At 44.8% G+C, this 26,826-nt stretch overlaps 1 long non-coding RNA gene across 1 annotated transcript in view; it reads right to left on the reverse strand.

Annotated features, from left to right (window-relative positions):
* Positions 1 to 26,826, reverse strand: part of LOC148775808 (uncharacterized) — a 31,365-nt gene that overhangs the window by 2,195 nt on the left and 2,344 nt on the right. The window contains exon 2 of the long non-coding RNA XR_016038931.1: positions 757 to 880. This is a non-coding gene — a long non-coding RNA (uncharacterized LOC148775808). The remainder of the gene's footprint in view (positions 1 to 756; positions 881 to 26,826) is intronic.

The following is a 26,826-nucleotide window of genomic DNA, read 5'->3' on the forward strand; positions in this document are numbered from 1 at the left end:
ATGTACAATAATGACGGATTCAGGTTGTTGTACGGCAGAAACCAACACAATACTGTAAAGCAGTTATCCTCCAATTAAAAATAAATAAATATAATAAAACAATTGCTGGATTTTTTTTTTTTGGCCTCACCCCAAAGCTTTAAAAGACGCTTACTCCTTGGAAGGAAAAGTATGACCAACCTAGATAGCATATTAAAAAGCAGAGACATTACTTTGCCAACCAAGGTCCATCCAGTCAAGGCTATGGTTTTTACAGTGGTCATGTATGGATGTGAGAGTTGGACTGTGAAGAAAGCTGATCGCCAAAGAATTGATGCCTTTGAACTGTGGTGCTGGAGAAGACTCTTGAGAGTCCCTTGGACTGCAAGAAGATCCAACCAGTCCATTCTAAAGGAGACTGATCCTGGATGTTCATTGGAAGGACTGATGCTGGGGCTGAAACTGCAATACTTTGGCCACCTCATGCAACGAGTTGACTCACTGGAAAAGACTCTGATGCTGGGAAGGATTGGGGATGGGAGGAGAAGGGGGTGACAGAGAATGAGATGGCTGGATGGCATCACCGACTCAATGGACATGAGTTTGAGTGAACTCCAGGAGTTGGTGATGGACAGGGAGGCCTGGTGTGCTGTGATTCATGGGGTCGCAGATAGTCAGACACAACTGAGCGACTGAACTGAACTGCTCACAGTTTGCTCTCTCCCCTCCCCAATCTACTCCTAGTCAGTGCTATCACATAAGCAGCCTCATCTCTACCTTCTTCAAGTGAGATCCCATCTGGCTGGTAGATCAGAGATGTGTCGGGGTCCAATGAACACAGAGCAACCGAGGCAACGTCTCCTCTGATAAGCGCCGGAGCCGCAGACCAGTTGATGTTATTCTGTTAGAAAAGGAAAGAAACAACTAGAGATTTCTGTCGTCACCTCAAATAAAGTGCTGATGTGTCCCAAACTGGGCTTCCCTAGTGGCTCAGCAATGAAGAATCACAAAGAGTCTGACACAACTGAGCAATTGAGCGTGCACGCACGAGTCCCAAATACAGCAGGTGCAGTGTTGATCCCGACAGGTGCCTCCTTTGGCCACCAGGTGGCGCCATACACCAGTAAGAGGCCACGGCTACCGCGGCACAGGCTCTGCTGCAGGCTTGCATCCCAGGAAGGGCTGGTGAGCCAGGAAGGGACACGGAAAAAGGAACCTTAGGAAGTGAGTGAAGGCTAGGAACGTGGAGGCCGTGCAGACTAGAAGCAGGAAATGTAGGCTCTGGGATCAAATGGCTTGCTTCGGAGTCGCTGCTCTCCCACCTTCCTAGCCCCTGGCATTGGCCATCTTAGTTTAAGATTCTCATTGAAAAAGTGAGAAGACCTGCTCTGGGTAGGTCATTCAGTGAGAAGAAAAATGGAATAATACTGTGGAGCACCAAGCACAGCATCCAGAACTTACCAAGCACACAGCACTCATCTGGGGCTGCAACATAGTAGAAAATCAAGACTGCATTATCATTGTTAAAGGGAAAACAATAATGAGACTTTGCTTACACAAAGGATTTTTATATCGGTTATCTCTGATATTTCTCATTTTGCAAAAAGGGGAAACGAGAGCCTAATCCACTGAAAGGATACATGCACAGTTAGTTGCTCAGTCGTGTCCAACTCTTTGCGACCCCATGAGACTGGAGCCCGCCAGGCTCCTCTGTCCACGGAGTTCTCCAGGCAAGAATACTGCAGCGGGTAGCCATTTCCTTCTCCAGGAGATCTTCCCGACCAGGGGATCGATTCCTGCATCTTCTGCATCTCCCACCCTGCAGGTAGATTCTTGACTGAGAAGGGCAGACAGGATGAAAAGGTTGGATGGCATCACCGACTCCCTGAACATGAGTCTGAGCAAACTCCAAGAGATAATGAAGGACAAGGAAGCCTGGCGTGCTGCCGTCCATGGGGTTGCAAAGAGTCAGACATGACGGAGCGACTGAACAATAACGAGCTCTTGAAAGTTCCCCCTCCCCTCCCTCCTCTCTGTCTCCTTCCAGCCTCAGCACACAGCTGGGAAAGCGCTGCCAGCGGGGGGCTGCTTTATTTCCCAGGAGCAGACCCCGGTTCCTGAAGACTGGGTTTCACTCCCCTCTCCCCAGCCAAGGTGCTACTGATTAATCTCTTTTTTAAAAGAGTAAAGAATTGTTGAGGGAGGGGGGTGTCTTGGGTTATCTGTTTAATGATTTGTTTGTTTTGAAGAAGAGGGAAGAAAAGAACTAAGAAAGTTCATGAGTAATACCTGGCACAACACTATTTTTTTTTTTCTTTCCTTCTTTCTATATGTATATAAAAGCAAATACGCAATCGCCTTCACAGCATAGATCATTAATAGATCCCTTTCCCATTTTAAAATTAAGTTTTCAATGCTTTAGTGCACCATTAACAATGGAACAATTGGGCAGAGATAAAGACTTTTAAGGAAAGCTAATGATTGACATTCTGCTATGTTATTCATTTTGAATTAAAGCTGTGGTTTTGGAAAGACTGTTTTGTTCCTTCAAAGATAAAAAGGTAGGGGGCTTTTCTAGTGGTTCAGTGGTTAAGACTCCACACTTCCACTTCTAGGGGCATGGGTTGATCCCTGGTCAGGGAATTCAGTTCAGTTCAGTTCAGTTCAGTCGCTCAGTCGTGTCCGACTCTCCGCGACCCCATGAATCACAGCACGCCAGGCCTCTCTGTCCATCACCAACTCCCGGAGTACACTCATTAGGATCCCACATACCTCCAGGTATGGCCAGAAAAAATAAAAGTAACAATGTTTATATTTCAAGATGTTTATCCAGGGTAAGTTCAGTTGATCAGTGTGTCTGACTTTTTGCGACCCCTATGGACTGCAGCACGCCAGGCCTCCCTGTCCATCATCAACTCCAGGAGTTTACTCAAACTCATGTCCATTGAGTCGGTGATGCCATCCAACCATCTCATCCTCTGTCGTCCCCTTCTCCTCCCACCTTCAGTCTTTTCCCAATCTTTCAAATGAGTCAATTCTTCCCATCAGGTGGCCAAAGTATTGGGATTCCAGGGTAAAATGATGAATAAATGTTCTTGGATTTTTTTACTCAATTAGAAATACTACAGTGCCAACTTGGATGCTAGACACTTCCTGGTGTGTCTGGCGGAGCCAGTAGAAAAGGGGTATAAAATTACAGTAATTTATATGGAAAGGAAAATAAATCTTCCCATTCCACACTTTGCCATCATCTCCAAGGGTACTCCGGGTTTTGCCCCAAAATCACCTGGAGCTCAGGGCACAGGTTGATGACAATCCCTCCATTCTCTAGTTTGCCCTGCAGCCTGGGGGTCACCTGGAGCCAGAACCCCAAGGCCCTCTCTGGGGGAGGTGTGTCCCCCCACCCCACCCCCCAGATCACCCGGTAAAGCCCCAAACCGCTTCCTCTCTTTCCAGTCCAGCACACCCAGAATCGTCTCTTACAGAGTTGGTTCAATGAAAACCGCACCAGTAACAGCCAGTTGTGTGTGTGTGTCTTAGTATGTGTGTGCGCACTCAAAATATGCTTTTAAAGATTAACTGAGAACCCTTGAATAAAGGAAAACTGTATTTAATCCTTCCTTCCTTCAAATCACAAATTCCAAATAATGATATGATTGTAAGGGGTTCAAATTCTGGCCAAAATAAATCTCTCAGGGTTTTCAAAATCCTCTTTCACTGGTAATGAAATAAGCCTGTTTACAGAAGGCTGTTGTCGTTCTGTGCGCAGAATGTGGCCGCCTAGATGGGTGGAGGCAACAGACAGACCGTCAAGAAACTGCGGGTAGAACGTTTGGACTTGGAAGCCGGCTGGAGGAGATGGGGGAGAGAGCAGGCGGCGTCATAGTATTACTAGTAACTACAGGATTTGGGCAGTGCGTCTCTGGGCGTGCAGCAGGGCCCTTACTGACAGGAGGGAGACGACTGAGAACGAGTTTCCGGGGCAAGTTCAAGGGCTCAGATGGGAACCGGAAGTGGGGAGAAGCCAGCGTCTCACTGGACCCTGTAGGCGGTGGCATCAGATGCCATGGAGAGGCCAACGCGTGAGGACCGGAAATGCCTCCTGGACGTGGAACAGGGAGGTTCCTGGTGATCTCTGCAAGCATGAGTTTTAAGGCATCGTGGAGGTGCAGCAGACCAAGGCGTGTTACTGAATGACTATATCTTGAAGTAGAAAGAGTAAGAGGACGAGATTTTTTAAAGATGCTTTTCTTGGAAAAGAAGCAAAGGGCAGTAACCAAAGAGGATTGAGCGTTTAAAAGCATTTTTTTTTAATTCTTTTTGTTTGTTTGTTTTGCTTTTTGTTGAAATATGGTTGACATATAACATTGTATTAGTTTCAGAGGCTTCAGAGGCTTCCCTGATGGCTCAGTGGGAGAACTGAGAACCTGCCTGCCAATGCAGGAGGCATAGGTTTGATCCCTGATCCAGGAAGATCCCACATTCCTCGGAGCAACTGAGTCCTTGGGCCACAACTACCGAGCTCAGGAAACACGACTGAGCCCTCGTGCCTAGAGTCTGTGCTCCGCAGCGAGACAGGCCCGTGCACCTAAGCTAGAGAGTAGCCCCCACCCTCCGCAGCTACACAGGAACCCACACAGCAGCGAAGACACAGCATAGCCAAATGAATAAATAAAATTCTTTTTTTAAAAAAATAAAGGAAAAAACATTAGTTTCTGGATGCAACATAATGATGTGATGTGTGTATATAAGGAAATCAGTCCTGAATATTCATGGGAAGGACTGATGCTGAAGCTGAAATTCCAATGCTTTGGCCACCTGATGCAAAGAACTGACTTATTGGAAATGACCCTGATGCTGGGAAAGATTAAGGGCAAGAGGAAAAGGGGGCGACAGAGGATGAGATGGGTGGATGGCATCACCAACTCAATGGACATGAGTTTGAGTAAATTCCAGGAGTTGGTGATGGACAGGGAGGCCTGGCGTGCTGCAGTCCATGAGGTCGCAAAGAGTCGGGCATGACTGAGTGACTGAACTGAACCGAATCAACATCCATCACCACACTGCTTCAACACTGTTTTCTTGTAATGAGAATTTTCAAGACTAAATCTCTTAGCAACTATCAAATACTCATTACAGTATTGTTAACTATGGTCACCTTAACCATGTTTATTATATCCCCAGGGCTTATTTATCTTATAACTGCAAGTCTGTACCTTTTGACCACCTTCACACCTTTCACCAAAATCCCACCCCCCTCCACTCCCTGCCTCAGGCCACCACCAATCTGTCCTCGGTGTCTATGAGCTTGATTTTCTGTTTGGTTTTTAGATTTCATGTGTAAGTGAAATCATATGATATTTGTCTTTCTCTGTCTGACTTCTTTCTCTTAGCATAATGCCCTCAAGGTCCATGTTTTTGTTTTAAAGATGAGAAAAGCAGCTGCATTTATGTTTAAGTGCTGAATGGGAAAGATTCAGTAAAAAGGAAGCGTTTGATGATGCAGAAGAGAGATTGGGGAAAACTGTAGAAGCCAAGGTTTGAAAAGGCTCAAAGCATTGAGAGTCCCAGTGGGCCCATATGTGGAGCCATTAGCCTTTGTCAGGGCGTCTGGGGTGCACAATTTGGGCTCTTTTGCTGGACAAGGGGAGCTGTCAAAGAATCCACATGCCCCACAGCCTCACTACAAAGTCAGGGTTAAACCAGCTTTACCCAGAGATATGTATTAGGCCCAGTTATCAGCACAGAAGACACGACACCGTTCATGCAACCAGGTTTACAGGCTCGACCCCCTGCCAGTTCTCCAGCCTTGCAGGATTGGTAGGTTGTACCTATGTGTCCATGTTCCCCATCCCTGACCCAGCAACCTGGGGCCTGGCAGTGTGGTTTGCTCAGGTCAATGAAAGGTGGTGCTGGAGAAGACTCTTGAGAGTTCCTCGGGCTACAAGGAGATCAAACCAGTCAATCCTAAAGGAAATCAACCCCTAATACTCATTGGAAGGACTGATGCTAAAGCTGAAACTCCAATATTTTGGCCCCTGGATGTGAAGAGCTGACTCACTGGAAAAGACCCTGATGCTGGGAAAGATTGAAGGCAGAAGGAGAAGGGGATGACAGAGGATGAGATGGCTGGAAGGCATCACCGATTCAAGGGATATAAACTTGGGCAAACTCCGGGAGATGGTGAGAGACAGGGAGGCCTGGTGTGCTGCAGTCCATGGGGTCGCAAAGAGCCAGACAGGACTTGGCAACTGAGCAACAGTGAAAGGGGAGTAGAAGTCATGTGTGTCACTTCCAAGTAGAAGCTGTAAGATCCGCCCCTCGGTCCCACCATCATTCTCTGCCCGCTGCCTGGAGACCAGCATATCCCACTAGGGCTGCTCCCTCAGCTTCACAGGATTTAGAAGACCATAGAGCAGAGCCTCAGCTGACCTTCAGCCAACATGCCGGGGGAGTCAGGACACTGTTTGTTATTGTAGCACAAGCCAGCTAAGGCTTACTGATACACAGGATCTCCAGCCTACTTGTATGTGTGTGTGCTAAGTAGCTTCAGTCATGTCCGACTCTTTGCAACCACCTGGACTGTAGCCTACCAGGCTCCTCCATCCATGGAATTCTCCAGGCAAGAATACTGGAGTGGGTTCCCACTCTACAAAGGATTTACCTGAACATCTTTCCCAAGACAACATTCTGCACCCTCTTTCTGATACAAGGTGGTCAGAAATGTCTCTAGGAGAAGGAAATGGCAAACCACTTCAGTATTCTTGCCTGAGAAATCCCATGGACAAAAGAGCCTAGTGGGCTTCAGTCCGTGAGGTCTCAAAAGGGTCAGATGTGACTCTGTGACTAAACAGCAACCACGGTATGTCTTCCACAAATTATGTTATGGGATGTCTTCAAGTCCTCGCTAAAAGGTACCAGGTCTAACTGTTCCATAATATTGTTGTCTACTTTATCTGGATGAGGAATGGATCTGTACCTCTCCCCCTGGGTTTCACCCTCATAACTATGAGAAACGTTTGACCCAAGTGGTAGATATCAAGAAACCCCAAAAAGACTATCAGCATCTCTAGAGAGTTACTGAGCAGTTTTGCCAAATCCTGCTCTTTTCATTCACACTGAGCTCCAGCCAGTTCGAGATAATGTCAGATTCCTTTGGCATCTTTCCACGGCTTTAGCTGAATAAGCAAAGATATGTCAATGGCAATGAGCAATTAAAGGATCGACCTTTGTAACGAACTAAGTTTGTGTTTCCTAAAAAGATGTATTGAAGTCCAAACACCCAGTATCTCAGAACGTGACCTTATTTAGAAACAAGGTAGTTGTGGGTGTAAATTAGGGTAAGATGAGGTTATCTTGGGTTTCCCAGGTGGCACAGTGGTAAAGAATCCATCTGCCATTGCAGGAGACGCAGGAGATGTGGGTTAGACCCCTGAGTGGGGAAGATCCCCTGGAGGAGAAAATGGCAACCCACTCTACTATTCCTGCTTGAAAATTCCATGGCCAGAGGAGCCTGGGTGGGCTACAGTCAGAAAGAGTCAGACATGACGGAGTACAGGAGCGTGGGCGTGCACACACACACACACACACACACGCAGCGGTCACGTTGGAATTGGAGAACTGAACCCAAAACGACAGGTTTCCTCAAAGAGAGGAAACATGGACACATACAAGCAAACATGTAGAGAGACACAGGAAGAAGCGACCCTGTGAAGGTGGAGGAGGGACCAGAATGATGCCTCTGCAAGTCAAGGAACGTGGAGCTGAGGCAAGAGAGGAGCCTCCCACCTTTGGAGGCTTTGGAGGGCTCGGGCCTTGCCGTCATCTAGATTCCGGACTTCCAGGCTCCAGGGCCAGGAGAAAATAAATCTCCGTTCTTTCTAGCCATCTAAATTTTCCATACAGTTTTCAAGCAGGCCTAGGAAACTGATGCCACCTTCATTTATATGCAAAGACTTTGGCTTCTGCTCTCTGTCGTTCTCCTAAACCTTCAGATTAGCAGGAAGCTCACTCAGAGGGATACACGGAGGAGAGAGAGGATGGGGAGGTCCAAGGGAGAAAATCCTCCAGGTGATGGGAGGATCCACCGTAAACCTCAGGGACCCAAGGGGGATGTGAAGGCTCTGGAGGGTCTTTGAGGTCCTGAGGCTGTGCCCCCTCCCAGGGACAACATGGTTGTGTATCTGCATGTGTCCCTCTCCACCTCACCCCACCTTCCCACGCCCACCTTGCAAGATGACGTGTTATTAACCGTACTTAGAATGAAAGCTGAAATAGATAGGTATAAAACTAAGATCATGCTAATTACACTGAAGTTTTAAAACATGAAGTGTAGACACCATGATTGAGTAGGCAGGGCTATGTGTGTGTTTTGGAGCGCTGTATCAAGGTCACAGGTGTGGAGCTCTGTACTAATGTTACAGGATAAAAATCTCTGGAACTGCCATGAACCTGATGATCTAAACGGGCCAGTGCCCTCTCCCCATATTAGGTAAGATACCCACCCTTGTATACACCCAATAGCATTCTAAAATGTTCGTCTCCCAGTCGTGTCCCATTCTTCACAACCCCATGGACTGTAGTCCACCAGGCTTCTCCCTCCAGGGAATTTTCCAGGCAAGAATACTGGAGTAAGATTGCCATTTCCTTCTCCAGGGGATCTTCTTGACTCAGGGATCGAACATGAAAACCCATGTTCCAGGGGGAGCAATAAGATGGCGGAGGAATAGGACGGCGAGACCACTCTCTCCTCCACAAATTCATCAAAAGAACATTTGAACGCGAGTAAAGTCCACAAAACAACTTCTGAATGCTGGCAGAGGATGTCAGGCACCCAGAAAAGCAGCTCATTGTCTTCGAAAGGAGGTAGGAAAAAACATAAAAGATAAAAAGCGAGACAAAAGAAGTAAGGACGGAGCTCCGTCCCGGGCAGGGAGGCTTTAAAAAGAGAGAAGTTTCCACATAACCCTCTTTTTTTTTAAGATATTTTTAAAACCCACAGACTACCCGCCAAACGGTAAGCCCCAGCGGAGAAGCAGCGCAGACGCCTGCAGACGCCATTAGCAGCGGGGGCTGGGCAGGGAGGAGCCGGCTGAACTGCTTAGAGAGAGGACTGGGCTTGAATGCTGCGAGAACAATTTGAGAGAACTGGGGAGAGCAAAGCAGACTGTGGGATAGCTTCCCCACGAAAAGGCGGAAAGCTCTAACCTATGACTCAGCCAGCCCCACTCACAGAATAAAGGACTGAGCAGAGTGAGCCGGCTGCGGTCGGCCCAACCCCATCCCCCGCTGAGACAGGCAGGGAGCGCAGCCAGAGCCGGAGCGGGCAACCACGGCCCCAGAAAGGCATCTGATACAAACTGCAGGCAGGCTTGTTGCTAATCAGGACTTCTTGGGCTCGGGCCGGTCGATATCCCCCTGAGAAGGTGCGCCGGTTGTGCACCCAGAAAACTGAGTGGCGGGGACTGGGGAGGCGATAAGTCGCAGAGACCACACTCGCCAAACACCTGGTCCCCTGAGCTGCTCGGACCGGGGAAGGCACAAAACGCAGGCCCAACCAAGTCTGCGCCTTTGTGGAGTACCTGAGAACCTGAACTTGAGCCGCTCAGACCTGGGAAGTGCATACAACCCGGTGCCGGCCTCAGATCATTCCCGGCAGAGCAACCTAGAGCCTGTGCAGTATAGACTGGGACAGCATACGTGCTGTGAGCGGGGGCAAACCCAGTGTGGCCCAGACACTGCGAGCACTCCCCACAGACGCCAGAGATAATCGACTGCAGCGTTCCTCCCTTCCCAGAACAGGACTGAACAACTGAGCCTTAAAAAGTGTCCACCCACCCCCTAGTATCAGGGCGGAAATTAGACACTGAAGAGACCAGCAGACAGAAGCTAAAACAGAGGGAACCACCATGGAAAGGACAGATAGAGACGTCTAGAGACTACTCCAAGAATAAGACCAAAAACCAGAGGCAAGAGGCTTAAGCCCGAATCCTGAGAACACCAGAGAAGTCCTGACTCCAGGGAACATTAATCAATAGGAGCTCATCAAACGTCTCCATACCTACACTAAACCCAAGGGTCAACAAGTTCCAGAGCAAGACATACCACGCAAATTCTCCAGTAACACAGGAAACTAGCCCTGAGCTTCAATATACAGGCTGTCCAAAGTCACTCCAAACCCACTGACATCTCATAACTCATTACTGGACACTTCATTGCACTCCAGAGAGAAGAAATCCAGCTCCACCCACCAGAACACCGACACAGGCTTCCATAACCAGGGAACCTTGACAAGTCACCTGTCCAACCCCACACACAGCAAGGAAACTACATAATAAAGAGAACTCCACAAACGGCCAGAAGACGGAAAGGCCACCCCAAGCAAAGCATTATAAGCAAGATGAAGAAGCAGAGAAATACCCAGCAAGTAAAGGAACAAGATAAATGCCCACCAATACAAACAAAAGAGGAAGATATAGGGAATCTACATGAAAAAGAATTTCGAATTTTGGTGGTGAAAATGATTCAAAATCTTGAAAGCAAAATGGAGTTACAGATAAATAACCTGGAGAAAAGGATTGAGAAGATGGAAGAAAGGTTTAATAAGGACTTAGAGGAAATAAAAAAGAGTCAATATACAATGAATAATACAATAGATGAGATCAGAAACACTCTGGAGGGAACACACAGTAGAATAACAGAGGCAGAAGACAGGATAAGCGAGCTAGAAGATAGAATTGTAGAAATAAATGAAACAGAGAGGAAAAAAGAAAAACAAATTAAAAGAAATGAGAACAATATTAGAGACCTCTGGGACAATGTTAAACGCTCCAACATTCGAATCATAGGAATCCCAGAAGAAGAAGACAAAAAGAAAGACCATGAAAGAATACTTGAGGAGATAATAGTTGAAAACTTCCCTAAAATAGGGAAAGAAATAATCACCCAAGTCCAAGAAACCCAGAGAGTCCCCAACAGGATAAACCCAAGGCGAAATACTCCTAGACACATATTAATCAAGTTAACAAAGATCAAACACAAAGAGCAAATATTAAAAGCAGCAAGGGAAAAACAGCAAATAACACACAAGGGGATTCCCATAAGGATAACAGCTGATCTTTCAACAGAAACTCTTCAGGCCAGGAGGGAATGGCAAGACATACTTAAAGTGATGAAAGAAAATAACCTACAGCCCAGACTACTGTACCCAGCAAGGATCTCATTCAAATATGAAGGAGAAATCAAAAGCTTTACAGACAAGCAAAAGCTGAGAGAATTCAGCATTACCAAACCAGCTCTCCAACAAATGCTAAAGGATCTTTTCTAGACAGGAAACACAGAAAGGGTGTATCAACTCGAACCCAAAGCAATAAAGAAAATGGCTACGGGGTCGTACTTATCAATAATTACCTTAAACGTAAATGGGTTGAATGCCCCAACCAAAAGACAAAGGCTGGCTGAATGGATACAAAAACAAGACCCCCATATATGTTGTCTGCAAGAGACCCACCTCAAAACGAGGGACACATACAGACTGAAAGTGAAGGGCTGGAAAAAGATATTCCATGCAAATAGAGACCAAAAGAAAGCAGGAGTAGCAATACTCATGTCAGATAAAATAGACTTTAAAACAAGGCTGTGAAAAGAGACAAAGAAGGAAACTACATAATGATCAAAGGATCAATCCAAAATGAAGATATAACAATTATAAATATTTATGCACTCAACATAGGAGCACCGCAATATGTAAGACAATTACTAACAAGTATGAAAGGGGAAATTAACAATAATGCAATAATAGTGGGAGATTTTAATACCCCACTTACATCTATGGATAGATCAACTAAACAGAAAATTAACAAGGAAACACAATCTTTAAATGATACAATAGACCAGTTAGACCTAATAGATATCTATAGGACATTTCACCCCAAAACAATGAATTTCACCTTTTTCTCAAGTGCACATGGAACCTTTTCCAGGATAGATCACATCCTGGGCCATAAATCTAGCCTTGGTAAATTCAAAAAAGTTGAAATCATTCCATGCATCTTTACTGACCACAATGCAGTAAAATTAGATCTCAATTATGGGAGAAAAACTATTAAACATGCCAAAATATGGAGGCTGAACAACACGCTGCTGAACAACGAACAAATCATAGAAGAAATCAAAAGAGAAATCAAAATATGCATAGAAATGAATGAAAATGAAAACACAACAACCCAAAACCTCTGGGACACTGTAAAAGCAGTGCTAAGGGGGAAGTTCATAGCAATACAGGCACACCTCAAGAAACAAGAAAAAAGTCAACTAAATAACCTAACTCTACATCTAAAGCAACTAGAAAAGGAAGAAATGAAGAACCCCAGGGTCAGTAGAAGGAAAGAAATCGTAAAAATTAGGGCAGAGATAAATGCAAAAGAAACAAAAGAGACTATAGCAAAAATCAACAAAGCCAAAAGCTGGTTCTTTGAGAAGGTAAATAAAATTGACAAACCACTAGCCAGACTTATCAAGAAACAAAGGGAGAAGAACCAAATCAATAAAATTAGAAATGAAAATGGAGAGATCACAACTGACAACACAGAAATACAAAGGATTATTAGAGAATACTATCAGGAATTATATGGCAATAAAATGAATAACCTGGAAGAAATGGACAAATTCCTAGAAAAATACAACTTTCCAAAACTGAACCAGGAAGAAATAGAAAATCTGAACAGACCCATCACAAGCACGGAAATTGAAACTGTAATCAAAAATCTCCCAGCAGACAAAAGCCCAGGTCCAGACGGCTTCACAGCTGAATTCTACCAAAAATTTAGAGAAGAGCTAACACCTATTCTACTCAAACTCTTCCAGAAAATTGCTGAGGAAGGGAAACTTCCAAACGCATTCTATGAGGCCACCATCACCCTAATCCCAAAACCTGGTAAAGACCCCACAAAAAAAGAAAACTACAGGCCAATATCACTGATGAACATAGATGCAAAAATCCTGAACAAAATTCTAGCAATCAGAATCCAACAGCATATTAAGAAGATCATACATCATGACCAAGTGGGCTTTATCCCAGGAATGCAAGGATTCTTCAATATCCGCAAATCAGTCAATGTAATACACCACATTAACAAACTGAAAAATAAAAATCATATGATTATCTCAATAGATGCAGAGAAAGCCTCTGACAAAATTCAGCATCCATTTATGATAAAAACCCTCCAGAAAGTGGGAATAGAAGGGACATACCTCAACATAATAAAAGCTATATATGACAAACCCACAGCAAACATTATGCTCAATGGTGAAAAACTGAAAGCATTTCCCCTAAAGCCAGGAACAAGACAAGGGTGCCCACTCTCACCACTGCTATTCAACATAGTTCTGGAAGTTTTGGCTACAGCAATCAGAGCAGAAAAAGACATAAAAGGAATACAAATTGGAAAAGAAGAAGTAAAACTTTCACTGTTCGCTGATGACATGATCCTCTACACAGAAAACCCTAGAGACTCTACCAGAAAACTACTAGAGCTAATCAACGATTACAGTAACGTTGCAGGATATAAAATCAACACACAGAAATCCCTTGCATTCCTATACACTAATAATGAGAAAATAGAAAGGGAAATTAAGGAAACTATTCCATTCACTGTTGCAACGAAAAGAATTAAATACTTAGGAATATATCTACCTAAGGAAACAAAAGACTTGTACATAGAAAACTATAAAACACTACTGAAAGCAATCAAAGAGGACACTAATAGATGGAGAAATATACCATGTTCATGGATTGGAAGAATAAATATTGTAAAAATGAGTATACTACCCAAAGTAATTTATACATTCAATGCAATCCCTATCAAGCTACCAACGATATTTTTCACAGAACTAGAACAAATAATCTCACAATTTATATGGAAATACAAAAAACCTCGAATAGCCAAAGCAATCTTGAGGAAGAAAAATGGAACTGGGGGAATTAACCTGCCGGACTTCAGGCTCTACTACAAAGCCACAGTCATCAAGACAGTATGGTACTGGCATAAAGACAGAAATATAGATCAATGGAACAAAATAGAAAGCCCAGAGATAAATCCACGCATCTATGGACACCTCATCTTTGACAAAGGAGGCAAGAATATAAAATGGAGAAAAGACAGTCTCTTTAACAAGTGGTGCTGGGAAAACTGGTCAGCCACTTGTAAAAGAATGAAACTAGAACACTTCCTAACACCAGACACCAAAATAAACTCAAAATGGATTAGAGAGCTAAATGTAAGACCAGAAACTATAAAACTCCTAGAGGAGAACGTAGGCAAAACACTCTCCGACATAAATCACAGCAGGATCTTCCATGACCCACCTCCCAGAATATTGGAAATAAAAGCAAAAATAAACAAATGGGACCTAATTAAAATCAAAAGCTTCTGCACAGCAAAGGAAACTATAAGTAAGGTGAAAAGACAGCCTTCAGAATGGGAGAAAATAATAGCAAATGAAGCAACTGATAAAGGATTAATCTCCAAAACATACAAGCAGCTCCTGCAGCTCGATTCCAGAAAAATAAATGACCCAATCAAAAAATGGGCCAAAGAACTAAACAGACATTTCTCCAAAGAAGACATAAAGATGGCTAACAAACACATGAAAAAATGCTCAACATCCCTCATCATCAGAGAGATGCAAATCAAAACCACAATGAGATACCATTTCACACCAGTCAGAATGGCTGCTATCCAAAAGTCGACATGCAATAAATGCTGGAGAGGATGTGGAGAGAAAGGAACCCTCTTACACTGTTGGTGGGAATGCAAACTAGTACAGCCACTATGGAGAACAGTGTGGAAATTCCTCAAAAAATTGGAAATAGAACTGCCATATGATCCAGCAATTGCACTCCTGGGCATACACACCGAGGAAACCAGAATTGAAAGAGACACGTGTACTCCAATGTTCATTGCAGCACTGTTTATAATAGCCAGGACATGGAAGCAACCTAGATGTCCATCTGCAGACGAATGGATAAGAAAGCTTTGGTACATATACACAATGGAGTATTACTCAGCCATTAAAAAGAATACATTTGAATCAGTTCTAATGAGGTGGATGAAACTGGAGCCTATTATACAGAGTGAAGTAAGCCAGAAAGAAAAACACCAATACAGTATACTAACACATATATATGGAATTTAGAAAGATGCAAATGAAAACCCTGTATACGAGACAGCAAAAGAGACACAGATGTATAGAACAGTCTTTGGGACTCTGTGGGAGAGGGTGAGGGTGGGAGGATTTGGGAGAATGGCATTGAAGCACGTATGTTGTCATATGTGAAACGAATCACTAGTTCAGGGTCAATGCATGTTATAGGATGTTCGGGGCTGTCATGCGGGGATGACCCAGAGGGAGGATAAAGGGAGGAGGGAGGTGAGAGGGAGGTTCAGGAGGGGGAACTTATGTAAACCCGGGGCAAATTCATATCAATGTATGGCAAAACCAACCAATATAATATTGCAAAATAATTTGCCTCCAATAAAAACAATTACCTAGGAAAAAAAAAAAAAAGAAAACCCATGTTCGATTGCAGGCAGATTCTTTACCATCTGAGCCACCAGGGAAGCCCAGGGAACGCCACCATTCAAGTAGGAATTTTCTCTGTCTTGAGACTATAAAAATTGTTTACTAGTCTGCAAAGGGGTTCTGCCATCCCTTGAGCCAGCCCCCTGTTCTAACAGCGTCTCCCACTCCAATAAACTTTATTCTCCTCTCATTTTGCCTCGTGTCTGAAAATTCTTTTCCAACCCACGCATGGACTACGATGTGTATGTGTGTGTGTGTGTGTGTGTGTGTGTGTGTGTGTGTGTGTGTGTTTGAAGGCTTGAGGGGAGAAGAAAAGGCCTGAGGGAGTTTTTTTAGAGAGTGGGAAAGTGACCTTATTAGTAAGATTTCTTGCTCCTTAAAGTCTATGTGAAATTTGTGATCACATCTCCAATAAGGTCAGTCTGCCCAGGTGGGTGATTCCTCAGGAGTGCCCGGCAGCAGGTGTGGACCAGGTGGGGCTGCCACAATCTAGGCCTTAGTTTTTTCCAGATGATACAGCTGACGGAAGGAGGTGGCATTGCAGGTGTTTACCAGAATTTATAATTCTGGGTCGTGGAATTCTGGCTGGACCTGAGATGATGGCATCTGTGGGGAGGGGGCTCCAGAGGTATTCCCATGGGGATCCTGGAGCTAATAAGCAGGAAGGGTAGGGGTGGTTTGGAGAAGAGGGTGTCTGAATGTGAGATCCCAGAGGTGGTGCACTTGCTGGTGATGACAAGATCCAGAGGTTGGAATTTGAATTGGGCTGTTGAGATGGGACGGAGTGGAGGAAATGGTTCTTGTGAATGGATGGTTATGAAAAGAAGAGGCCAGTGTATAAATGCTGACGGAGTTATAGTTGTAGCTTAATTGCTAAGTCCAACTCTTTTGAATATAAGTGAAAAGACTTCCTCTTAAGTGACTGCAAAGCAGGGAGTAGGAAGTTGCTTGAAAGCAGAAAAAAGGTGACTGGGGAGAGTGGGGTGGTCTCATGGTCTGGGTATCAGGGGAGCTGGGATCACTTGTTGTTCAGTAGCTCAGGTGTGTCCGACTCTTTGCGACCCCATGGGCTGCAGCTCGCCAGTTTTCCTGTCCTCCACCATCTTCCAGAGGTTGCTCAAACTCATGTCCATTGAATCGGTGATTCCATCCAACAATCTCATCCTCTTCTTAGCAAAAAGGAAAAGGAGATAGGTCTGGAAGGCAAGGAGAAAGGCACAGAACCCAACCTGGAATCTGAGATAAGTAGTGTGTGTGAGAGAAAATGAACAGAAACAGCAGAAGCCATTGGGGGAAGCCCCTGTTAGGGAAAGGAGGTGGAAGAAGAGATGGAACTGTAGGGGGCTTCTCTGGACACAGAGCAGGCATTTCTGGGAACTCAATGGGTGTTTGAAGCTATGAGCATGAAGAGCTGGATCAATCAGAGCACATATCAGGCAGTCTGGGGATGACACTGGCATGTCCTGCTCTAGGACGCGCTATAGGCTCTAGACTTGGAGTCCTGACTTCTTTCTAACCTAGTTGTTCAAAAGATTTTCCTAGAGACATGGTGGCATCGAGAGGCAGGGATTCCATTCCATCCCAGGGCAGGTGATAAGGAAGACTCCCCCTCGGAGTTTTCTGGGGGACATGGTGGCCAATGTCCCCTCCAGGTGCTGCAGGGAGAAGCCAATTCTGACCTCATGTTGGAAACTTTACTATGATCTTATTTAAATACCTTGTCTCAGAAGACCCTGCCCCTCTGCCTGACCATAAACTAAAGTGCTCTTAGAGATCTTGGAGAGATAATCTGGCCAGCCCACCTGTGAATAGAAGAGATTAACACTCCCCTTCCAAAGGCTGGCCATCCCCTTGGAGATGTCTTACAAGACTGAAGACCCTTTCATTTCACTTCCCCACTGCCTCTTCCTCTCTAGTCTGCCTTTGACTTTAGTTCCTCATTGCTTCTTTCTCTCTGACTCTACACAAGAACCTGGCACCCAGACCCCAACAAGATGGTCATTTTGAGGTGCTAGCCTGCCCTCTTCTCGGTCAGCCAGCTCCACTAAACAAGTCCCTTCGTTGTCTTAACCCCTCGTCTCTCAGATTTATTGACCCGCCACGCAGCAAACAGTGAGCCTGGACTTGTGACACTGTCACCCCCAATTCTACTGCTTTGCTGCTTTCTCTCCTTCCCATGGCTGCTGATTGATTGTACAACACTGTGAATGTACATCACACAACTGAACTCTATGCTTAGAAATGGTTTCGATGGTCAATCTTATGTATGTTTTCAATTCAGTTCAGTTCAGTCGCTCAGTCGTGTCCAACTTTTTGCCACCCCATGAATCACAGCACGCCAGACCTCCCTGTCCATCACCAACTCCCAGAGTTCACTCAAACTCATGTCCATCGAGTCGGTGATGCCATCCAGCCATCTCTGTCGACATCTCTGATGACAGCCATTCTCTATCATCCCCGTCTCCTCCCACCCCCAATCACTCCCAGCATCAGAGCCTTTTCTAATGAGTCAACTCGTCGCCTGAGGTGGCAAAGTGTTGGAGTTTCAGCTTTAGCATCAGTCCTTCCAATGAACACCCAGGATTGATCTCCTCTAGAATGGACTGGTTGGATCTCCTTGCAGTCCAAGGGACTCTCAAGAGTCTTCTCCAGCACCACAGTTCAAAAGCATCAATTCTTTGACACTCAGCTTTCTATACAGTCCAACTCTCACATCCATACATGACCACAGGAAAAACCATAGCCTTGACTAGACGGACCTTCGTTAGCAAAGTAATGTTTCTGCTTTTTAGTATGCTATCTAGGTTGGTCATAACTTTCCTTCCAAGGAGTAAGCATCTTTTAATTTCATGGCTGCAATCAACATCTGCAGTGATTTTGGAGTCCCCCAAAATAAAGTCTAACACTGTTTCCACTGTTTCCCCATCTATTTCCCATGAAGTGATGGGACCAGATGCCAAGATCTTTGTTTTCTGAATGTTGAGCTTCAAGCCAACCTTTTTACTCTCCTCTTTCACTTTCATCAAGAGGCTTTTTAGTTCCTCTTCACTTTCTGCCATAAGGGTGGTGTCATCTGCATATCTCGGAGAAGGCAATGGCAAGCCACTCCAGTACTATTGCCTAGAAAATCCCATGGATGGAGGAGCCTGGTAGGCTGCAGTCCGTGGGGTCGCTAAGGGTCGGACACGACTGAGCGACTTCACTTTCACTTTTCACTTTCCACTTTCACACATTGGAGAAGGAAATGGCAACCCACTCCAGTGTTCTTGCCTGGAGAATCCCAGGGACGGGGGAGCCTGGTGGGCTTCCGTCTATGTGGTCACACAGAGTCGGACACGACTGAAGTGACTTAGCAGCAGCAGCAGCAGCATCTGCATATCTGAGGTTATTGATATTTCTCCCGGCAATCTTGATTCCAGCTTGTGCTTCTTCCAGCCCAGAGTTCCTTATGATGTACTCTGCATATTTTACCATCATTAAAAAGATAAAAAAAATCTGTGGCCGTTCTCCCGAAAGCCTGGATTGGGTGATTTACACATGGCAGAGAAAATACCGGATAGCAGGAAGAAAAGTTATAGACCTTCATTCTATTCACTCAAATCACCTCCATGTCCCACTTGGTAGTTCCTGGTTCAGAGGAACTACCAGTTCAAAGCTAGGACACCCACAAAGCCAGATTCTAAGCCCAGAAAGAGCAGCATTCAACAGCAAGTATATTTCAAAGAAGTTATTAAGAGCACTAGCTTTTTTTTTTTTGTCTTTTGCAAAGATGTCTTTTCTCCCCTGCTTCTTTTTCAGATCAGGAAAGCTTGCCAAGACAAAATAATCAGGTAATTAAGAACTGGTGTTGTTAACCAGCCGCTTCTGTTTTCATTCATAATAAGAGACCTTCCAATTTCCCTATGGAAAAGAGGTCTTGATTGCAATGATAAACTCAGAACACGGAAAGGATAGGATTCACTGAAGTCCCCTTTGGCCTTTGTCCAAGTTGGTTCTGGGAAATTTGGCAAGGTATGGGACATCACTTGAAAAACTCAGATTAGACAAAAAGCCACAGAGGAGAGCTCCCTGGGGACGTGGATCAAATGGATGAAGAACTTGTCCTACAGGGCACAGGGGAACCTGCCAGAGACATTGCCTGCAGATGCTTCCCAGGCCTAGAATGGAGAGGAGAGAGTTCCTAGACCTCTCTAGTGGCTGTGTTTAACTTTGGGGGGCTCATCAATGCGCATTCATTTACAACTATGCTTTTTAAACAGAGATGTAGCAAATTCTTCACTCACCTACCCAAGCAGAGCGGGCCTGGGGCCAAGAGAAGGCTTGCCGTGTCTCCATCCCCAATCCCCTGACTGTTGAGTGAGCCCCTGACTGAGAGGTGGGGAGGAGGGTGAGATGAAGGAGCGTCCATCGGCCCCACAGCCAGTCCTCCCCCTGCCTGACCCCCGACCTCCTCCCTTCTGTTCCCTCTGCCCTTGTACCTGTCCTTGGATTTTCCCTCCCATCCATTCAGGTCTTCCCAGAGTTCTCTCTCAGAGCTGAAATCTTCCTTAAGCCAACCTCTCTATTGTGTAAAAGCTTATCCCTTGATATTTGAGTGGCTTTACTCAGAAGGACAAGGAGGTGAGGGTGACGATAATAAAGGCAGGAGGGTCTGAGGTTATTGATTAATTTCTTCTTTCAGCTTCTAAACTAGGGTATGGGGCATATAACACACAGAAAAGCCAAATATCACAGCATTTTCACAACTGTGAAATGCTCCCCTACAACTGTGATGGGGAGGAAAATGTACCCTTGTGGGTCGTCACCTCCATGAGGCAGCCCCTCCCACCACTCTGACTGTGTTAGTCGCTCAGTGGTGTCCAACTCTTTGCAACCCAATGGACTGTAGCCCGCCAGGCTCCTCTGCCCATGGAATTCTCCAGGCAAGAATACTGGAGTGGGTAGCCATTCCCTTCTCCAGGGGGATCTTCCCAACCAGTGATCAAACCTTTGTCTCTGGCATTGCAGGCAGATTTTTTACCATCTGAGCCACCAGAGGGCTGTTACCCTGCCTCAGAATCATATTTCTGATTTCGGGTGTTGAATGGAAAATTATCTCACTAGCTTATTACATCAGTTCAGTTCAATTTGGTCACTCAGTCGTGTCCAACTCTTTGCGACCCCATGGACTGCAGCACGCCAGGATTCCCTATCTGTCACCAACTCCAGGAGTTTACTCAGGCCCGTGTCCATTGGGGGAAGGCAATGGCAAGCCACTCCAGTACTATTGCCTAGAAAATCCCATGGATGGAGGAGCCTGGTAGGCTGCAGTCCGTGGGGTCGCTAAGGGTCGGACATGACTGAGTGACTTTACTTTCACTTTTCACTTTCACACATTGGAGAAGGAAATGGCAACCCACTCCAGTGTTCTTGCCTGGAGAATCCCAGGGATGGGGGAGCCTGGTGGGCTTCCGTCTATGGGGTCACACAGAGTCGGACACGACTGAAGTGACTTAGCAGCAGCATCAGCAGCATGTCCATTGAGTCTGTGATGCCATCCAACCATCTCATCCTCTGTTGTCTCCTCCTCCTCCTGCCTTCAATCTTTCCCAGCATCAGGGTCTTTTCCAGTGAGTCAGTTCTTCACATCAGGTGGCCAAAGTATTGGAGTTTAAGCTTCAGCATCAGTCCTTCCAATCAGCGCTTATTGCATAATCAGTGCTTAATGCATAATAGTGACAAAAGAAAAGGAGTGGTGTCAAGATAAGACTGAAGATCTTTTATCTAATATTTCAAAGGGAAGAAATGAATCATTCTGGGAACTGCCATCATGTAAAATTCCAAAGCGCAGTATTAAACCAATGGCTTGTGATGATTTTGCAAAGGAAGCAGTGATCATTGAAATGACTCTCAGGTTCAATAAATAAACAGAATGCCAAAGTAAATGCATATGCTTATAAAGACTGATGGATCTGAAGAAAACTGTAGGGAGATCCCGTATAAAGATTTCAGCAGGCATCTGACAAAGTTTCTTAAGATGTCCTTGATACATAGACATAGACAGACATACACAAACACACACATATAGATATTTGATTTAGTTAAGGTGATTATGTTAGGGGAAGAACACTGAATGAAACCAACCACTCTGGCCAGGTACCATAGTAACCATTTTCGTGAGTTATTTTATGACAGGAGGTCCTGGTAAGGAACACAAAACTCATCAGCCACCACCAACTGGAAGAATTCAGGAAATGTCAAAAGGCGATGCCATGTGTCCTACCACTTGCCAGAATCCTTCTTATCGGCATCCATCTTGGCTAAGCAAAGCATGCGCCACCAGGAAGGACCTTAAGTCATAAGATTGGCCAAAGACAAATCCTATCTCCATGAAACCCAGGACGGTGGGCCACATGGCAGAGCAGTTCGCCTGGGTTCCCTTACCCTCCTGCTCTCCGCCAGGGCACCACTTCCAATAAAGTCTCTTGCTTTGTCAGCGTGCATCTCCTTGGACAATTCATTTCTGAATCTTAGACAAGAGCCTACTCTCGGGCCCTGGAAGGGGTCCCTTTTCCAGTAACAATTAACTGACTCAGTTGATAAAGAACCCTCCTGCCAGTTCAGGAGGCACAAGAGATGCAGATTCAATCCCTCAGTTGGGAAGAGTCCTGGAGAAGGAAATGGAAACCTGCTCCAGTATTCTTGCCTGGGAAATCCCATGGACAGAGGAAGACTGGCAGGCTACAGTCCATGGGTTAGAAAACAGTTGGACACATCTGAGCGACTGGACTGAACTGAGCACGTGGCACAATGGCACGAATAGCCATTATGAAATGGCTATTCATATAAGTGGAATTGTGTGGTATTTGTCTTTTGGTGACCAGCTTCTTTAGCATAATGTCCTCAGATTCACCCATGTTGTAGCTTATGTGCTTACGTGTTTTTGCCTAAGAAGGTGTCCCTGTCCTTCATACATGTAAAAATCCATTCATTCTCTCCTCAAAAACAAGATAAATTTCCAGCAGTCATCTCTCTCTAGTTTATGTTAATGTTAATCTAGTTTAGTCACAATCACTCTGGACTAATCTGTTGCCTAAAGAATAAATCATAAATGTAAACACCATCGAAAATCCTCACATAAATATCATGCACAGAACAACAAAGTAGAAAACATGCCTAGCTGCTGTAAATTTTTTCCTACTACCCACTCCATCTTGCCTTTCACCTCAGCCAGAAACTCAGCAGGTTGGGATTGTTTACCTGCTGTTGTGACCTAAATCTTCATTCCTGAAGGATCAGAATCGTGCCTTAATTGGACTCATACAGTCATTCTAAGAGAATGCTTTACTACTGGACTTGAGAGTATGGAGAGGCATTCCAGGGAGCCCCCGGTTTGACCTAGTCTTACCTGCCACCCCTGCTGCCGCCCATGTAGTGGCAACCCTACATCCTCCTATAATAGGAATCAATCGCTCCGGTCTATAATTTACCTTCTTCTTCGCATATTGATTTAGTGGCAAGGGACACCTCCAAAGCCAGTTCACCTGGAACCATTGATGTGTCTCCTGGTAGACGCAGTCTCCCCTCAGAAATGAGGAAAGCCCACTAAAACTGCAGGCGTTAAAAATGCAGGAATGGGAAGCAAATTTTAGGTATACGAGGGCATCTATTCTAACTTCTGTCACCTGAATCCTGGACCAGTGTCTGACTGTGGGAAAAATATTAATTTCATTTCTGAACCAAAGCATATACTTTATCTTAAAGAATAGCACTCCAACTTACCAAGGTGCTTTCAACCAAGGAAAGGAATCTCCCTGGACATGAAGAGGGGGAATTCACTTGTAAAGGTGACTTAGGGAACTTTGGTGTTTCAAAATCATTTATTTTTTCAAATCCACACGAATGTCCCTGTTTCAAATCTCAGCATCCTAGTGCTTAATTAAGGCCCTATGGTTTATGCCAGAAAAGTAGAGAGACTGCTGAATCAGTTTCTCTTGTAATGCTTCAGCCCAAATCATCCAGATGTGGGTCTCTATCAGTTCTGTGTCTACAAAGGAATAGTGATTTTTCTAGGGCCAGCATCAAAGTTCTTGGGTTCTCTGGTGGCCTTTAACAGTATTTAACATTCTGGGTTTGTCATTTTCTTTTTTTAATGCTCTTTGGTATAGTCGTGAGCAATTATCCGACCTCACAATCCTTGCACCATCATTCCCAAGGAAACGTTAAATGCCACAACCGCTCAGTGTCCCATAGCCTTGTCTTTGAAAAGCAGTTCATCCTAGGCAATCACAGGCCATAATTCAAACACCTCTTTTGCTGCTGATGCCACACCCTACCCATGTCCTAGTTTTCATTGGCCATATGGTTGTCACTATAATCCAGCCCCAACAATTTGATGACCAATCTCAGATTCCCATCCTGAGAATCTGGTGTGTGTGTCTGTGTGTGTGTGTGTGTCTGTGTGTGTGTGATCCTGTCCTAGTATCACATATTGCAACAGCCAGTCTCTGGTCCAGAGAAATACGACTCTCCAAAGCATTCTTCTGCACTGAGGAACACTGAGTGAGACCCAGGTTTCATAGACACAGCGGCAGGGGAGCATATATGAAGACGCTCCAAGGAGAGAGGGAAATGCTGAATTTTTATGAATAAGGCATGTGAGTACTGTTAGAGTCAGGAGTCGCCCTTCCCTCAAAGGAACAGAGGACACTCACGATAATGCAAGACACACAGCGAGGTTTATTTCCAGCTAGCTGGGGTCCAAGTGTCCGCCCGACGCAGCAGGTTACAACAAGGACCCCGAGCACTCAGAGCCAAGGGGTTATATAGCATTTTCGAATCATGATATTTCTAAATTACCTAACTCACAGGAATTTTTTCATTACACACACACACAGCTGTGCCTATCTCTCTCCTGGGGTCTTAAGGAGATAATTTTATCAGACCTGTTTACCTAATTTTCAGTGTCGAAGCCGCCCACATCCTTGGTGTTTAAGATTAACTTGCCTTCCTGGTACTTAAGATTAACTTGTCTCCCAGGTTTTATCTAGTTCTTCTTCCCTCAAGTCGCATACTCAGTAAAAATGGTTTTTCCGGCCTCTAAGATGGCCGTTCTTATGCTAACCCATTCTTACATTGCCCCCTTTTCTGTTGTTCAAACGGAGGAATCTTCCTCCGTGGGTAGAGTTTGATCCAGGGATCATTATACATCCTTCCTCAAAAACAATTTTAGGAATCTTTACTTAAAAACAACCTTATCTTAAAATGGTTTTACAAGCAGCAAGCAAATTACAGAAGCAAAAATGTATTATAGGAGCATTAAGTTCTACATTAGGTCACAGCGTCTAATCTGAAATCACACCCATAATATCATTTTTCAGGATATCTGGGAAATAGTTATTTCCCAGGATGTCTGAACCATAGCTACTCTATTCTGAGTTTTAATTGTTAAAAAAAAAAAAAAAATTTTTTTTAATAGCCAAAGCAGATGTCACCATTAATGACGTTAGTGTTTTTCTAGGTATGAGAAGATGCAAGAATTGGAACTCATAAAACCTTTTTCTGAAAAGATCTGACTATCTGAAGGTCTGTTCTGCCAGTTTTTTCAGAGCACAGAGTGCCTCATTCCTGATTTTCACCCTGAACTTCTTTCAGGGGGTGTTGAAGGTCAGCAGCTTGCAATGGTCATGACATAATCTTTGTAGAGGCAGCTGGCAAGTACCAACTTCCAGTCAGCAGGGTCCCTTCATAGCCACATACCTGACCATGTGACACCATTTCATGGCCATTGTGTCCCGCGTTGCTGGGAAGGCTCATTCCCAGGTCTAGGGAAGCGATGGGCCACTCAGTGTGCTAAAATTGGACCAGGCCTTGCAAGTAGCAAAAGTCTCTGGACCACTGTCTTACTAGCCTCCTGGTCCAGGAAAATATTCCCTCTTGTTGCTTTTTCTCATACCCAGAGTCACATTATTACAATTATTGATCTCATATGGAACTGCATATCAGCATTATATTGCAGGCTCAGTGAAACAAGTGACATAGAAAGTAACACAGCCATAGCTAGCAGTTATTAGTAAAATAAGAGTTATAAGTCAAGAACTTTTATTAAATAAAGCCTGGTATACCCCAAGTCACCTGACTTCATTTGTTTAACTACTATCAGTTCAGTTCAGTTCAGTCGCTCAGTCGTGTCCGACTCTCCGCGACCCCATGAATCACAGCACGCCAGGCCTCCCTGTCCATCACCAACTCCCGGAGTTCACTCAAACTCATGTCCACAGAATCGGTGATGCCATCCAGCCATCTCATTCTCCGTCGTCCCCTTCTCCTCCCGCCCCCAACCTTTCCCAGCATCAGAGTCTTTTCCAGTGAGTCAACTCGTCTCATGAGGTGGCCAAAGTATTGGAGTTTCAGCTTTAGCATCAGTCCCTCCAATGAACATCCAGGATTGATCTCCTTTAGAATGGACTGGTTGGATCTCCTTGCAGTATAAGGGACTCTCAAGAGTCTTCTCCAACACCACAGTTCAAAAGCATCGATTCTTCGGCGATCAGCTTTCTTCACAGTCCAACTCTCACATCCATACATGACCACGGGAAAAACCATTGCCTTGACTAGACGGACCTTGGTCGGCAAAGTAATGTCTCTGCTTTTTAATATACTATCAAGGTTGGTCATAACTTTCCTTCCAAGGAGCAAGCGTCTTTTAATTTCATGGCTGCAATCAGCATCTGCAGTGATTTTGGAGCCCAAAAAAACAAAGTCTGACACTGTTTCCACTGTTTTTCCATCTATTTCCCATGAAGTGATGGGACCAGATGCCATGATCTTTGTTTTCTGAATGTTGAGCTTCAAGCCAACCTTTTCACTCTCCTCTTTCACTTTCATCAAGAGGCTTTTGAGTTCTTCTTCACTTTCTGCCATAAGGGTAGTGTCATCTGCATATCTGAGGTTATTGATATTTCTCCCAGCAATCTTGATTCCAGCCTGTGCTTCTTCCAGCCCAGCGTTCCTCATGATGTACTCTGCATATAAGTTAAATAAGCAAGGTGACAATATACAACCTTGACGTACACCTTTTCCTATTTGGAACCAGTCTGTTGTTCCATGACTGGTTCTAACTGTTGCTTCCTGACCTGCATACAGGTTTCTCAAGAGGCAGGTCAGGTGGTCTGGGATTCCCATCTCTTTCAGAATGTTCCACAGTTTATTGTGATCCACACAGTCAAAGGCTTTGGCATAGTCAATGAAGCAGAAATAGATGTTTTTCTGAAACTCTCTTGCTTT

This window comes from Moschus berezovskii, chromosome 13, assembly GCF_049115385.1.
Source record: "Moschus berezovskii isolate FMDL1 chromosome 13, NW_MosBer_1.0, whole genome shotgun sequence".
NCBI classification, from domain to species: domain Eukaryota; kingdom Metazoa; phylum Chordata; class Mammalia; order Artiodactyla; family Moschidae; genus Moschus; species Moschus berezovskii.